Source organism: Plecotus auritus, assembly GCF_963455305.1.
Source record: "Plecotus auritus genome assembly, chromosome: 9".
Lineage (NCBI taxonomy): Eukaryota > Metazoa > Chordata > Mammalia > Chiroptera > Vespertilionidae > Plecotus > Plecotus auritus.
This window is the reverse complement of record NC_137783.1, coordinates 147,824,803-147,841,772: the sequence shown is the minus strand read 5'-3', so window position 1 is coordinate 147,841,772 and position 16,970 is coordinate 147,824,803. Positions and strand designations below refer to the sequence as shown.

General features: G+C 50.9%; 1 protein-coding gene across 2 annotated transcripts in view; it reads left to right on the top strand.

The window, feature by feature from the left end:
• The window catches only part of FADD (Fas associated via death domain), a 33,053-nt gene extending 18,730 nt beyond the window's left edge, over positions 1-14,323 (top strand). Inside the window, exons 4-7 of one of the 2 annotated variants that reach the window (XR_013959106.1) lie at positions 600-899; positions 11,840-12,005; positions 12,088-12,295; positions 12,981-13,081. The gene's annotated coding sequence lies outside the window, so the exon portion shown is untranslated. Of the gene's footprint in view, positions 1-599; positions 900-11,839; positions 12,006-12,087 lie in introns of both variants that reach the window. The other variant, XR_013959105.1, reaches the window with a different exon arrangement.
• Positions 14,324-16,970: the final 2,647 nt, after the last annotated feature.

Genomic DNA, 16,970 nt, shown 5'->3' with positions numbered 1-16,970 from the left:
TGCACCATGAGGTCGCAGGTTCGAATCCTGGTCAGGGCACATGCTTGGATTGTGAGCTCAATCCCCAGTAGGGGGTGTGCAGGAGACAGCCGATCGATGTTTCTCTTTCATCAATGTTTCTATCTCTCCCCCTCTCTCTTTCCAAAATCAATAAAAACATATATAGATCTATATGTGTGTGTATATATATATATATATATTTTTTTTTAAACAGACCTTACTATATAAACATATGGTATGGCCACTTTTTAAAAAAAAATACATTATCATTTTTTAAATATATCTTTATTGACTTCAGAGAGGAAGGGAGAGGGGGAGAGAGAGAGAAACATCAATGGTGAGAGAGAATCATTGAACGGCTGCCTCCTGCACGCCCCACACTGGGGATCGAGCCCGCAACCCTGGCATGTGCCCTTGAACCTGGGACCCTTCAGTCCACAGGCCGACGCTCTACCCACTGAGCCAAACCAGCTAGGGCAAAACATATATTTTTTTAAACGCCTTCACCCTGCTCAGAAGTTGAAGGAAGGTCGATGAACATTGTGTCCGCCTGGATTCAAGGATCCCTGACACGCTTCCCCTTTGTTTTCTCTCACCAGACGGGCAGCAGGACAGGTAGATTTCCCTCTTCTGAACCATTTGAAAGTGAGTCACAGACACAAGGACTCTCCGTCCCCGAGGCCTCCGCTGCACTCCTGGAATAAGGACTGTTTGCTCCGTCCCAAGACCAGCGTCATCGCAAGTCCAGCAGGAGCGCCAGTGCTGCCAGCCTGCGTTCAGGTCCCCGTGATTCCAGGAACGCCTTCTACCGCTGGGTCCTGTTTGTTTTGAAAGTCGCCTCAAGCTTGCAGAGTTGCATTTGGTTACGTCTGCTTGTCTCCAAGAACAGTTCAGGGCCGGTGAGTCATTGGGTGGCGGGTGAGGGGCAGGGAGGGGTCTGGGTGACAGGCAGGCTCTGGCCTGGGCGGCCAGCGGTGCATCCCCGAGCTGGGGGCTCCCCGAGTGGGAACAGAGCTCACGAGAGGAGTTATCTGGCAGGCAGGTGGGGATGCAGGTGTGAGCTTCAGGACACAGGTCGTGATGGGATACAGATAGGGGGCTGTGTGAGTGTCCTGGGGTGGCCATAAAAATGACTGCGAACTGGCAGAAGCTATGCTCTCAGAGTCCTGGAGACCGGAAGTCCTAAGTCAAGGTGTCCCAGGACAGTGCTCTCTCAAAGGTTCCGGGGAGGACCCTGCCCGCCTCTTCCGGCTCCTGGCGGTTTTTGGCAGCCAGTGGTGTCAGCTGCAGCTGCGTCTCTGCGATCTCTGCCTCTGCCGTGGCACCTGGCTCCTTCCTGTGTCCTCCCGGGGCCCTCTTATAAGGACAAGAGTCATTGGATTTAGGGCCTGCCCTCCTCTGGCGTGGCCTCATCTTAACTCAGTGGTCGGCAAACTGCAGCTCACGAGCCACATGCGGCTCTTTGGCCCCTTGAGTGTGGCTCTTCCGCAAAATACCATGGCCTGGGCGAGTCTATTTTGAAGAAGTGGCGTTAGAAGAAGTTTAAGTTTAAAAAATTTGGCTCTCCAAAGAAATTTCAATCGTTGTACTGTTGATATTTGGCTCTGTTGACTAATGAGTTTGCCGACCACTGTCTTAACTTATCTTGTCACATCTGCAAAGACCCTGCTTCCAAATAAGCTCACATTCTGAGGTTCCAGGTGGACATGGATTTGGGGGGACCTGGTTCAACACAGTCCAGGGCCATCAGCTTCTAGACCAGGGGTGGGCAAACTTTTTGACTCGAGGGCCACAATGGGTTCTTAAACTGGACCGGAGGGCCGGAACAAAAGCATGGATGGAGTGTTTGTGTGAACTAATATAAATTCAAAGTAAAGGAGCGGAGGGGAGAGCAAGAGAACCGGATAGAACAGCCGGATCCGGCCCGCGGGCCGTAGTTTGCCCATGGCTGTTCTAGACAGTCATGGGGACCTCAGAAAAGGAAGATCCTGCCCAGGAAGTACAGACAGAGGAGAGGAGGACGCGGGACGGGCCCTCAGGAGTCACGGTGGGGTGTGGAGTCCTAAAAGGAACTGGGGGTTGGTCACCGCTGGGCGCGCAGAGGGCGTGGGGTCAGCAGGGTCAAGTGCTGTGACAGCAAGTAAATGGGGAGCTGAGCTGGCCTCTGGCTTCGGGAAGAGGCGGTTTCGGGGCTGCTTAGGGGAAACGCAGACTGCCGGGATCTGGTTTATAAGCTTGGCACAGCGGCCAGGGCCGACATGGTCCTTTCAGGTGTTAGCTTTGCTGGTGCTGTCACCTCTCTTCATAGGACCAGAAGCCCCTCGGGGTTCGGGACACACCCCTGATTTTGTTCCCTGTGACACTGCCAGCCCCCAGGACAGCGCCCACGTGTCACAGACACTCAGTGCACATGGGTGGGGTGTTTGATCTGTCCCAGGTCCCCAGCTTTGGAAAAGGGGCACCTGTTCACCTCACTGCTGATCCCTTCACTCTGCATCCCCACAGCGAGGCAGCACATATAAGACGCCGGTGGTCTGGCCATGGAGACACGGTGCCTCGCAGAGCACATGGCGTCGGACCGCTGCCCCTTGTCATCAAATGTGCTGGAATGTCATTGGCTGCTTTCAGGGGGACGGTGGAAACCGTCTTGGCCAGGCCTGTGGATCTGCTCGGGGGCTCCCTGGGCCTGGGAGAGGACAGGACAGGCGGGGGGCCTGAGCACCTGGGGTCGGAAGGGCAGGTGCGGGTCCAGAGCACAGGGTGGCTGCGCTGGCTCTGTGTCCTTCAGCAGTTGAGCCCCTGCCCCCAGACTTTGGCCCTGTCGTCAGCTGGCTTTTCTTCCCCTCCCCACCTCAGTGAAAGCCCTGGAGAAAACCCTGGCTCCCGGGCCAGTGGTGAGGTGTCTGATTTGTTTTGTTTTGTTTTGTTTTTTCAGTGTTTATTAGAGGCCTTAGTGCTCTTTCTCACAGTGACTGAAGCTTGTTATCCCCAGGCAGGTTGCTGCATGGCCGTGGGTGGGAGCGCAGCGTTCTGCCTTCTCCCACACTGCTCTGGGGCTGAGCTGGCACCCCTGGGCGGGAGGAGCCTGCTGCGGGCCGTGGGAAAAGGGGGCCCCTCCGCTTCCTCAGGGTGCCCCAGAGAAGGGGCTGATAGAGAGGAACCCCCTTCTCCCTCTTGCAGTTTTCCTTCCCTCAGGCAGAGCCAATCTGAGGCCCCCCAGATCTTTGGGAAGAGGGAGCCCAGGGCAGAGAGGACTTCCGGCCTCAGTGAGCACCTGCCTCATCTCTCTGCCTCATCTCTCTGCCTGGCCCTTCTTCCCTCACTCTCCTCACCCGACAGAATCTCATTCTCTGTCCTTCCTTCAGTGTTGCTTCTTCCAGGAAGCCTGCCCTGCTCTCCCTGGGCCTGAGGTGGCACCTGCCCACCCTGTTATCAACACCTGGCCTCCCAGAACACGGTCAGCTTGAAGGAGCTGAAACTGGAGTTGGCCTGGTAATCTGCCTCCTTCCCTCCCAGGGCCAAGCTTATTGCCCTCCTGCCTGAGGCTCCTGGCTTCTTCCTTCCCCACAGGAACCAAGGCCAGTGAGGAGCAGGGCACGGAGTTCCCGCACAGGAGGAGCAGGAGAGGCCAGCCTGGCCAGGTGACCTCCCGGAAGAGGTGACTCTATGGCATGGGAACTCAGTGACGGAGAGACGTTAGCCATGTGAAGAGCCAGACCAGTGTGTTCTGGGCAGGCGGGGCAGCAAGTGCAACGGCCCTGGGGCAGGAACCAGCTGGGCAGGTTTGAGGCCACCACGGAGGCCGGTAGGCATGGAGCTGAGTGAGCTGTGGATTTTGTTCCAAGTGTGTCCGACACCAGGGAAGAATGTGCGCTGTGGGCGGGCTTTCCCAGCGGCAGGGCCTCTCCTGTGCTGAGGTAGAGGGACAGGTCCCACAGCCTCCCCGGCCCCAGCCGCCTTCGCCATCCTGCAGATGCTGGCCAGGGCTGGGAACCATGCCCAGAAAGCACAGAGGAAGAAGGGCCCTGTGGGCGGGGCCGCGGCAGCTCCCTCACCTTCCGAGTCCGGAGTCATCATCATGGTGAGCAGCAGTCTCTCAGCCACCAGCAGGGATGCAGACAGTAGTGCCGTGAGCATTCTGGGCTTCGGGCAAAAGCAGTGTGGCTGGCCCTCCGGGTTTAGGTATTTACCAGAAGGTGGTAAGTGAAATTGTAAAAAGGTTAAGTTAAGTGACAAAAAGAGCCAGTCTTTTCTCCCTTATTGAAAGGATCTGAGTGGCCACAGAGACCAGCTACGGGTCTGGATGCCACTCTCCCTGCTGGGGTCCCACCCGGAAGACCGACAAGGCACGCCCACCTCAGCCAGGCACTGCCAACTGTCCCCTTCTAAGATGGCACTGTGACCTACCCCTGTGTGACCAGTGAGGCTCAGAGAGTTTTGGAGACCTACCCGAGCCATGGGCCAGAGCATGCAGAACATGACCCCGTGCCCTTTAGAAAACCTGTTACTATGAAATAGTTCATTCATACAAAAGAACAGAAGTGAAGATAGTAATAAAATAACATGGACACCCCGTACCACCACCCGCTTAAGAAATACGACACGCCAAAACCAATCACTCCTCCTGTTGCTCCTGATCCACTGCCCCCCCACACCTGCCCCACAGGGACCCAGGACCCCAAGTCTCACCTTCATCTTCCCCTCCTTGTGTGCCCCCTGCTTCATGGCAACTGCGCTGTGGTCTTAGCAAGCACTAATGTGGGGGGTATTTCATGTATAAATACATAAAGATGCATAGATTAGAGAGTAGTTTCCTGTAACAAACACAATGGATCCTTACAGGGGTGGGGAACATCCAGCCCGCGAGCCATAAAAGGCCCAAGAAATCATTTGGTCTGGCCCTGCCAAGGCGTTAGGGGTGAATTAATTAAATGTTTGGCCAAATATAGCAGGCTAAATTTTAAGTGGATGATTTTGTATGGCCCTCGAACGATGTTACAAATATCTAAATGACGCTGGGCAGAATAAAGGTTCCCACCCCTGGTTTAAAACAACAGAAATAGGTTCTCTCACAGTCCCGGCCTCTCTCCAGCTTCTGGCAGCCCTGGGCCTGTGGCCACGTCTCTCCAATCTCTGCCTCTGTCTTCACACGGCTTCTCGTGTGTGTGCGTTCTTTCCTCTCTTTATAGGCATACAAGCTAGGGCCCCCTAAATCCAGGAGCTCTCATCTTGACACCCTTAATTTGATCCCATCTGTAAAGACCCTAAATACGATGCATTCGCAGGTCCCAGGGGTCAGGACACGGACATGTCTATTGGTGACCACTTCCACCCACTGCAGAGAGGAAGGTGCTCAAAAGTTACCACGTGATCGGGATGCTCAATCTGTAAGTTTAGGACCTCCTGGATCGGCCGCCATCGTGATCCGGACCAGGAAGTTCATGACCAACCTCAGCAGAAGCCAATGGTCACTGACATCCTTCTCCCTGGGAAGGGAACAGTACCCAAGACAGAATTCGGGAAGAACTAGCCAAATGTACAAGACCAAGCCAACGCCATCTTTGTGTCTAGATTCAGAACCCATTTTGGTGGTGGCCAAACAACTGGCTTTGGTGTGGTTTATGAATCCTGGGGTTACCAGAGATAGGAACCCAAACACAGACTTATAAGATATGGCCGTGTGAGGAGACAACGACCTCGAGTCAAGAGCACAGAGGATGGGACGCAGGAGTCAGGCCTGCGGAGGCTGGTGTCGGGGCAGCAGACGAGGGAGTGGGGGGGAGGGCAACTGTGCAGTGACTTCATCTTACCTAGGGTGACCGCATTAATAAACTAGGAGCTTAAAAACAAAGTTTAGGCCCCTACAGGATGGGGATGTTTCTGGCATTGCCTCTCCCCGCTGTTCAGTGTGATGGAGGAGAAGGGGTCTCGTGTGGCTGCCGGAAGCTTCCTCGGGAGCCTGCGCAGGTATGTTAGCATGTGGCCAAGCACCTGCCATCCAGACCCGCTGTGGGCCGCCGCCCCTCCCGCCAGATCAGCCTCGTCCAGTGCATGCTGTTGGCTGCTGCCAGGTTCTCCTCGCCCGCCCTTTCCTCTGGGGCACGCCTCACCTTGTGATTAAAGAATGACAAGTAATTACTTGTTTAAGGTTTATCTCCTCCCAGGATCCTGCCTGTCCTGTTTCTTCTTTCCTGTCGGCCTCCAGAGATCACTGTGGGCTGAAAGAATGAGGTCCCGCCAGGGAGATCTGGACCCTCTTGGCCTGGTCCAGGGTCTGCGGGGTGGGCTGGGTCGCAGGGAGGTGCCCAGCTGGGCTAGGAGGAGGGAATCGCTCCAAGGGGACTGGCTGGGTGGGGCCTTTCCTATGGCAGCTGAGATCATTGTGCCAACACTGGCGCTGTCCCTGGCTTGCCTCCTTGACTGGGCCGCTAGGAGGCTCTGTGGTGATGACTGAGCCCCTGCTCCGTGAGGGAGATCAAGACAGAGAGCCAGGGACAGACTGCTCCCTGGCCCCTCCCGCCACACCTGCTGGGACCTGCTCCATGTGCAGACCTGGGGAAGGGCTGGTCCGCCGTGCAGGGGATCCACACTCCAACTTCCCACGGTGGAAATTCCTGGGATTCCCGCAAAGCGATGGGGCACGTTCTCATTCTGCCTGATGTAAAAAGGCCAAACTCTGAAGCGCTGTGGACTAGGTGAACAGGCCCCTCCGCGAGCTGCGAGGCTCCGCATGTGGCTCCAGCCTGCGCCACCCCAGAGCCCGGACTCGGAGCCTGCGTGGCTCTGCTTTGGGATCGGTTCTGTTGCGGAAGCACCTCCTGCCACACAACCAGGAGTTTCTTCTGTGTTCTGGTCGGAACCCCGCTAGCTCGGTGTTGGCTGATTGCCTGGCGTGACCTTACGGGGGCTGGGAACTCCTTGAGGGCCAGTAAATGGCTGGTTTAAGCCGCCATCTGTGGGACTTAGTTACAGCGGTCTGAGCAGATTAACACTCCAAGCCGCTCCCCTGGCCCTGCCTTGGCCTCTTGGCTTCATTGGGCCATCGAGGCTGCTGCCACCTGCCTGGCTCAAGGGAAGCATCACTCACAGCTCAGTATTCCCCAGGTTTTAAACGCCCACCCCCACCCCCACCCCTGCTGCCCATGAAACAGGCCTCATTTCTCCTTTTTCCTTCTGAGTCACAGCCAGCTGGTTCTGAGAAGGCTGGGCTACAGGGAACAGGGACAATGTTCTCATCAGTCCCGGCCAAGCTGTGAGCTGTCATTCGTCCTCCAAGGCCAGGAGGTGTGGCGAGAGTGGGTGCCAGGCAGTGGGCAGTGGGGAGCCCAGGGGCGATGAGGAGGGTGGGTGGGGCCCTAGCCGGTTTGGCTCAGTGGATAGAGCGTCAGCCTGTGGACTGAAGGCTCCTGGGTTCGATTCTGGTCAAGAGGACTTACCTCGGTTGCAGTCTCCTCCCCAGCCCGGGCCCTGAAATATCACATCGATATTTCTCTCTGCTTTCCCTCTCTCTTCCACTCTCTCTAAAAATAATCAATGGAAAAATAATATCCTGTGGTAAGGATAAAAAAAAAAAAAAAAAGGGTGGATGGGGCGGTGGGCTGCGCCGTGTGGGATGGCAGTACAGGCTGCCGAGGCTCCATTCGTGGGAGATACAGACGCCTCCTATGCAAGGACATTTTTTTTTCATATTCAATCCCACCCCACTATTGTGTCCTAAACTCCTCATGAGTGGCCTGTCCCCAGCATCCAGTGTGTGAAAGTCTGTAAAGCACAAGAAAACCACCAGTTCCCGGTTCCTCGCTGAACACGGTGGAATACACACAATCAGAGGAAGACAAGTGGCCAGGATAAGGGCATCTGCTGCCAGCTGCACACAAAGACGGTTGTCACCAGCTCACAGCCCTACCAATGGGGGCGGGGGCGGGGGGAGGAGAAACGACTCTAGGTAGCCTGCAGGCATGGCGGTGGGAAATAGAACTTAAAAATGGAGATTTGAGAATTGACTCCCAGCTCAAGTGTTTTCAGAATCATTTTTAAAACAAGTCTCTCGAGCCCTGGCCAGGGAGCTCAGTTGGTTAGACCATCGTCCAGATACGCCAAGATTGCAGGTTCGATCCTTGGTCAGGGCACATACATGACTCAACCGATGAATGCATGAATGGGTGGAACAACAAATCAATGTGTGCGTGTTTCCCTCTCTCCCTTCTCTCTCTAAAAAATATCAATTTTAAAAAATGTTTAAAAAATAAAACCGGTCTCCTGGTGAGGTAAAAAGTATTCTGTGAGCCCTGCCAGTCCAGCTTAGCCCCATCCACCATCACACCTTGACATGGAAATATGGCAGGAAGTTAGCACTGGGGGGGGGGGGGGGAGCAGTGGTGTCTGCACCACGGCCGCCAAGGGTACTGAGGGAGGCAGCAATGGGCTGCACTGTCCCCCAAGGTCATATGTTGGAGTCCTGACCTCCAGGACCTCAGAATGTGACTGTTTCTGGAGATGGGGTCTCTAAAGAGGTGATTAAGGTAGAATGAGGTCCCTGGGGTGATCCTAATCCAATGTGACTGTTATCCTTACAAAAAGAGGAGATCAGGACACAGATACACACAGAGGGACAACCCTGTGGGGACACAGGGAGGAGAGGGCTGTCTACACCTGGATCTCTGACCCCCAGCCTCCAGGACGGGGAGAGTAAATGTCTGGTTTAAGCCGCCGTCTGTGGGACTTAGTTACAGCGGCCCAAGCAGATTAACACACATTCCAATCTCAAACAAAAATTCTTCCAGCTTTTCCCTTTTTTTATTTTTTTAAAATATATTTTATTGATTTTTTTACAGAAGAAGGGAGAGGGATAGAGAGTTAGAAACATCGATGAGAAACATTGATCAGCTGCCTCCTGCACACCCCCTACTGGGGATGTGCCCACAACCAAGGTACATACCCTTGACTGGAATCGAACCTGGGACCCTTTAGTCCGAAGGCCAATGCTCTAGCCACTAAGCCAAACTGGTTAGGGCTTTCCCTTTTTTTTAAACATAGAATGATAAAACTTTCATTCCAACTAACTTGGTCTTAGCAGTGAGGATCGACAAGCAGCCACTCCAAGGCAAAGAGCCAAGTGCCGGTAAGAAACCTCAGCTCAAGTGGCTCCGTCGGTTCACCTCTGCGTCTCCCCAGCAGCTCCCTTCCTTTCCCAGGTAGCAGGAGGGGCAGCAGGCAGGAGGAGCTCACGGCCACTGTAACCCCAATTCTGCTTCTCCATGTGGGGAACCAGTCGATGGAGCCCATATAAAGAGTCGTCACTGGCCGCAGAACATACTGTTTCCAAACCAGATGCAAATCTCAGCTTCTCCGTCCGCTTCTCTGCCTAGACAACCAGCTCTCACATCTCGAATTATGGAGGTCTTTTGAGCGCCTGGCCCAGTGCCTGGCTTAAAGTGGCTCAACATGACAATGTCTGCTGAATAAATGAATGAAAATGGATTAAAATGTTCATCGTATACATGCTGAAAAATTCCGACACCTAACAGTTGTCATATCCTCTGTGAATGTTGAAGTGATTTTAAGGTTGTGTCAGGAGGAAAAAAAAAGACCTTCCTGGTGGGACTGCCGTGGCCCGGGTGCCAAGATTGATGATCAACTGAAGGTACTCGAACAAAACACCCATTGACGGTCCCACTTAGCAAGCCCGGTGTGGGGGCGGGTGCTAGTTGGCACCGCTGCGCAGCATGACCTTCTTCCTCAGTAAGTCAGCAGCCACAGGATCCAAGTTCCTCACAGATATTAATCTTTAAAATTTGGGAACGAGAAATCAGAATACCCCGCACCCTAATTATTCGGTGTTATTGAGAACACCATATTGGCATGCTCTTAAATATAAAAAAGATAATTACTCTATCGGATCTTCTCAATCTTTTGTTTCATGACAAATATTCCAGAAGTAAAAACATTTCTTTTTGTGTTGGTCAGATTTTTAGGAATATGTCAGTAGGAGTTGGGCAATAGGAATATATCAAAAAGGCTGCGGATTCAAGTCCCAGTCAGGGCACATATAAGAAGCAACCTGTTGCCGAAACCGGTTTGGCTCAGTGGATAGAGTGTCGGCCTGCAGACTGAGGGGTCCCGGGTTCGATTCCGGTCAGGGGCACGTACATTGGTTGCGGGCACATCCCCAGTGGGAGGTGTTCAGGAGGCAGCTGATCGATGTTTCTCTCTCATCGATGTTTCTAGCTCTCTATCCCTCTCCCTTCCTCTCTGTAAAAGATCAATAAAATATATTTAAAAAAAGAAGCAACCTGTGAATGTATAAATAAGTAGAACAAATCGATGTTTCTTTCTCTCTCAAAAAAAAAATCAATTAAAAATATACTTTAAAAAACCATAGTCCCCCGTGAACATTCATACACTGGAGGGCCCTGCAGCCACAGATCCCGGACAGGGAATGGGGGGTCTGTGTCTAAGCGGATGGTCTGCGGCCTGGCTGGCAGCAGAAAGCTGGAGGAGTTGAAGTAGGAGATCCTGGCGCAGAAATCCCAGCTACTAAAACTGGCCAGGACAGCAGAACTGCATTGCATGGGCGTGCTCAGCGGACACACAGAAATGGTTGAATTCTTGCTGCACCTTGGGGTGCCCGTGCGTGATGAGCGTGATGCCGGTCTGTCTCCTCTTCATATTGCTGCTTCCGCTGGCTGGGATCATGAGACTGTAAAAGCCCTTCTGGGAAGAGGTGCGCATGTGAATGCTGCCCATCAAACTGGCCGTACTCCCCCACACATGGCCGCTGTTAACGGAGAGCGGGCTGATCCAGATGCTAAGGACCATGTGAGGCTGTAGCAATGTGCTGGGGGCAGCCAGGGTAACCTGAAGATGATTCATATCCTTCTACGGATATTTTTCCCATTGATTTTTAGAGAGAGAGGGAGGGAGGGAGGGAGAAACATCAATGTGAGAGAGACACATCCTCTGGCACGTGCCCTGACCAGGGCCGGGGATCTTACCTGCAACCCAGGTATGTGCCCTTGATCAAGAATTGAACCTGAGACCCTTCAGGCCACAGCCAACACCCTAAGCACTAAGCTGAGGGCAAGCAGCTTGGATTTATTCTCATTGTGAATGTTACGTGGTTGTCTCCCGTGTCCTGGGAACAGAGTGCTTGAGCACAGACATCATCTATGAAGGATGAAGTGTTTTTTCACCTCCAAAGTTTTATAAACCTTTGGAATATTGTTCCTGCTGAGATATTTGTTCTAAGCTTACAATCTGCTTTCCAGGCACCGAGTGACTGCTGAGAGGGTTCTGCTAGCGTTGTATAGTCCAGACAGGATTTTGGCTAATTTGAGTAAGTGATTCTGTGGCTACTGTGAGACTTGGGCACTCTTCCAGGCCCCCTATGCCCCCCTCTGAGGCGGAACAACCCCAGTAGCCTCGGGCCAACTGTTCTGCCAGATGTTTTTAGGTGGATTCTAGAAGGTTCCTTCTGTACAGTCAAAGCACATCCTAACTCGTTTTCCAAGCTCACTCAGAGGCCTGCACCAAAAATTGCCATTTTTTCAAATGCATTTCATTTATTTTTGTGGGAGGAGGAATACTTAATATATTTCAGAGAACAAATTTTCCGTAGGCGGGGCTGCTGTTCCAAGATTGGCGTTCATAAGCACTAAAATAATTAAACATGGTAGCCTGCGCACCCATGTATTCTTTTAATGAGGGATTTCCCTCCATAAAACGTGTTGTTTTGAAAAGGAAGTTTTAAAGACCTCATATCCAGTCATCCTGTAGGGAAGAGAATGTAAAGCTTGTTAACATGCTGTCGTACAAAAATGTGCTTTGACTTGTATTTCAGAAACTTAAAAAAACAATAAAATGTTGAGAAAATCTAAAACAAACAAACAAACAAAAAACGTACTGGAAATGCCAGCAAGTGTGATGGAGTGGGATTCCAATCACGGAACACGTACAGCTATGGGCAAGCCTAAAAGCTCCACACGGAACTACACAGAGTTGCCAATGTAAGTACTTTGCTTATTCCTGAGCAGACCACTCACCGTGAAGTAAACTGTGTGCATAAACTCACTGATATTTATTTGCCAGGACGACTCCCCATTGGCAGAGGCGGGGCCGAGAGCAGCCACAACCAGGGCAAGCCTGGTCCCACTGCATCTGGGTCTGTTCCCCGTGCTTTGGTCCCAGTTCCCGAAATTAACCCTCATCCTGCAGCTCCACGTGACCGCACTTCCTGCCCTTGCTTTTGACTTGATCCGTGGGTCCCTTCCAACCAGTAACCTCTTCATGTTGGTTGGTAAGTTTAATTCTCCAGAGAATTACAATAGATAAATGCCAAATGAAAATCACTTAAAATTTTAAAGATAATTCCACATAGTTACAAAGCAGTCGCAGGGATATAAAGTACAGCACAGGGAAGATAGTCAATGATATTGTAATAACTATGGATGGTGCCACGTGAGTACTAGACTTATTGGGGATCAACTCATCCTATGTAATAAAATTGTAATAGGCAAATTGACCCTAACAGCGTAACAACCAGGAATGACCGGTAGCTATGATGCGCACTGACCACCAGGGGACAGACGCTCAACGTAGGAGCTGCCCCCTGGTGGTCAGTGTGGTCCCACTGGGGAGTGCCGCTCAGCCAGAAGCCGGCTTATGGTTGGCCAGCGCAGTGGCGGTGGCGGGAGCCTCTCGAGCCTCTCCTGCCTCCGCGGCAGCACTAAGGATGTCCGACTAAGGCAGTGGTTCTCAACCTTTCTAATGCCGCGACCCTTTACTACAGTTCCTCCTGTTGTGGTGGCCCCCAACCATAAAATTATTTTTATTGCTACTTCATAACTGTAATTTTGCTACTGTTAATGAATCGTAACGTAAATATCTGTGTTTTCCGATGGTCTTAGGCTCTACAGCAGCGGTTCCCAACCTGTGGGTAGCAGCATCTCTAGGTATTTATTTTTTCCTCTATCTTATTTCAGAGGAAAACCTCAGAAGACCTGCTAGGCCCGTTGGATGGCAGTGATGAGAACAGGCCCCGCCCTCTCTCAGCCTGTCGGAGCAAAGAAGTAGGAAGTAATCCAGATTCTCGGGGGGGGGGGGGGGGGGGGGGGGAAGAGGGGAGATGGTGATAATAGGGCTCTTACAGGGGAGCTCTTCCCCATTCACTTAGCCCTCACAGCCAGCCTATGAGGCGGTGCTAGGATCCTTGCTTTAGGAATGAGGAAGCTGAGACCCAGAGAGGTCAACCAACTTGCCTAAGAGTACGCAGCCATGGCCAAAAGAAGCAGAGCCAACATTTGAACCAGGCCACCCAGCTCCAGAGTCTATGTTAGTAACCACTGTGTGAAAGTGACTTTCAAAGAGGGAAATGGTGACTGGACAAGAAGGGCGGTTACTCTCATTTCAACGTCCCAGCTTGCAAGTTCGTCTTTATTGTCCCCATCTGACAGGTGAGGTTGAGGGTTAGTATGGGTTACATGCCTTGCCCAAGGTCAAGGTTAAGGGAAGAGCGCCCAGCTCTCAGAGAGTTTGAACTGCCCGTGGGCTCATCTCCCTGTAATAGCTGAGTATTTTTGTTAGATGGCACTATCTGATGAACTCAATGAAATCCAGAATATCAAGTTGCAGGAAGCTTATGACCTGATTTTAAAACCTAATTATATAGGTGAAGGGGACATAAATCTTCATCCCTTTGTGGGAGGCTGTGAGGTACTCCCAGAGCTGGGACTCTCTGTGCCTGGCATTTGTTGGGACAATGGGGAGCATTTTAGGCTGGGCAGCTGGGAGGCAGTGTGGACCCTCAGTGGGCATTGGTGGCGGTACCTTGGTGGGCCCGCACGGGTCAAGGGGTTTTGTCCCCAGCTTTGGGGTCAGGGGACCCCTTTTGATGTAGCATCAGGAACACTGGCTCTGGAGCCATTCCTGCATTCCAGGCAGAGCTTTGACCAAATCATGGGCGTCAGGCAGGCTATCTAATCTCTTGGCGGCACCTGTCAAAGGATGTGGGATTGAGTGAGGTTACAGGGGTAAAGGGTTTTCTGTAAAATGCTCTGCAAATGTGATTTTCTCGTCCCTGCTCTTAGGGACTGACACACACCAGCCAAGCTCCTACCAACCAGGCTGGCTCATTGATGGGTCAAAATTTCAGTTAATTGGTTGACCACGAGAAATCGAACTACTAAGGAGCCTGGAACAATTGGACTGATGATCGATCTCCCTGCTTATCGGCCACTTGGACCTCAGTTTCCTCATCTGCAAAATGGGAAGATATAGGAACCCATCTGGGGAGTTACTTTAAGAATTAAATGAGATGAACAAGCAAAGCACTTGCTTTCTTTCCCTGTCTCCTCGTTTACTGACCTCCCACCTTAACAGGGGTACATGGAAAATCCAAGCAGGGTGGACTCAGGAACCAACAGCCCTGGTTCATTCAAAGCTCCAGTCCCATCTCTGCCCCAACCTGGCTGGGTGCCAGTGGGAAAATCCCTTTTGCATCTCTGGGCTTAGTTTCTTCCTCCAAAAGGGAGGGTCCTATGTCCCACCATCCTCCCACGCAGCTCTTCCAGCCCAGACCTTCTGGCTGCTTGTCACAGCACCCATACATTAGGTTCTTACATATTCTTGGGGGTTTGAGACACACCCAGATCTCTGTGATACTCTGATCTCACAGGATTCCTTGGGTTGCTTGCATCTCTAGAAAGGAGAGGCAGCTTGGGTCATGCTCAAGGTTGACAACTAACTACATTATCCGGAGCCGAGGCTGGTGGCACATTTGTGAAGACACAACCCTAGGCATAGTAATAAACTGTCTACCCCCTCCCCACCCATATTACCTTATTTTCTTTATCGAAACTTTAGAAGAATTGGAGCCAAAGCATTTCCCATGTTCATTGTTTTCCTGACAGGCTTACAAGGATGCCACCCAATCTCTACAATGTTGTTCAGATGAATACTTCTGGGAAACAGTTTAGTTGGGTGGTACAGATAACTGCATCTGAAAGTAATTTTAGCTTCCTGAGCTATTCTCCATGGTTCATTCTTGCCTAGGTTTTATTAAAATAAGATTTGTGCCCCCCCCCCATAAAAGTAGTGCACATTCACCATAAAGTATCTAGGAAGTACAGACTAGCACAAAGAAAGACATGAAAATTACCCACGCCCCACTCAGACAACCACTGCCAACATTCTGATGTGTCCCTCTGCAGGAAAACATATGTTTATACAGAGAAATGTACAACACTAATATTTCCATGTATGGATGTGTATGTTTTTCTTTTACAAATTTGAGGCTTAAAATTTCATTTTGTTTCACGTAAAACTTATTTTGTTGCCCAGCTGGTGTGGCTTGGTGGTTGAGCATCAACCTATGAACCAGGAGATCATAGTTCAATTTCCAATCAGGGCACATGTCCTTGGTGGCAGGCTCAATCCCCAGTAGGGGGCGTGCAGGAAGCAGCTGATTGATGATTCTCATCATTGATGTTTCTCTCTCTCTCCTCTCCCTCTCTCTCTGAAATAAAAAAAACAAACCCATTTTATCACAATTCTATCACTTGATTAATAACATTCTAGAGCTTTTTGTGTGAGAGATCAAGTTTATATCATACATGCTTCATCTAAACACAGCCTGCTTTCTTTTTCGAATTTGGACTCACTCTGTATATACTTGTTTGTAACTTGCTTTTTTAAAAAGGTTTTTCCCACTTTTAAAAATTAGGGCATACTTTACATATTAGTGTACAGTTGTGTGAGGTTTGACAAACATGTATAGTCCTGTAACTACCACCACAAACAGGATATAGAATTTTGCCTGTGATTAGATAGTTATCAAAACATGACTGAGAATGTCATCACACTTTCTGTCATTTGGAAAGAAAATGATTTAACCAATCCCTTTTTGTTGGCCATTTAGCTTGTTTACAACTTTCTCTTACTGAATTTGCAATCTGGGGGAATGGAATGAATGAATGAATGAATGAATGAATGAATGAATATGAGTGAAAGCTTGCATCTCACTTTACTGGAGCTATACCAAATGGGCTTCTCCCTTCTCTGCTTGGAAAACTGCTCATCCTTTGAGACCCAGCTCAGATCTCTGTGAAGCCCCCATGATGCCATCTGGAGAGTTGGATCCTCCTTCTGTGGCCCCTCTGCACCAGTCACACATCGTTTATAAGACAGACATTGCAATACTCTGTTTTTCTTCTCCCCTCCAGGCTCTAAACTGGGGGGAAGTGATGTCTTAGCTCTGTGTTCCCCAAACGTAGGCCACACCTGGCACATAGGGCCCTAAAAATATTTATAAAATGAATGAACATTCCACCCCATTGAACTAAACTTGGGTATCTTTCCAATTTCTTCCCCCCGCCTCCCCCAGAGGAGAGCATGTTCGCAGTCCTGCCTCCAGTACCACAAGTTATACAGTCAAGCTTCCTACATTTGGGGAAATCGCAGGGGTCAGCACATCTGGAGTGCAATGGATAAGCCTCGCTGTGGGAAAACCACCTTTGTGATCATGCTCTCTCTCCTGCTAGGTATTTATTTTTCCCTGATTTCTTGGGAGACAGGTACTTTATGAGCATGGTGCAAATATGGGCTGGATGAATTAAGCTGGTACATGTAAGGAGAGCTGAAGACTTTCCTCTGTTCCAGACCCTGGGTTAGGGGTGCAAATTCATGTTTATATGCAGTCACTCAATAAATATTTATTGAATGAATGAATACATGAAGAATAAAGAGGTGTGTCCTGGACTCTGGGAGTTAAGAAAGCCCATCTGAGGTAGCAATCTGGGGGAGTCAAGGAATCAGCCTGGGTAGGGTTCACTGCCCCCCATATTGCCTTTATTTAGACTTGGGTAATTCAGGGACTCCTGGCTGCCTCATCACAAATAGCCAGACGATGGCCCGTGGCGCCTGGCAACATGCCCTTACATTCTGGTTTGTGAAAAGTTCGTGCTCCAAGAGTCAAA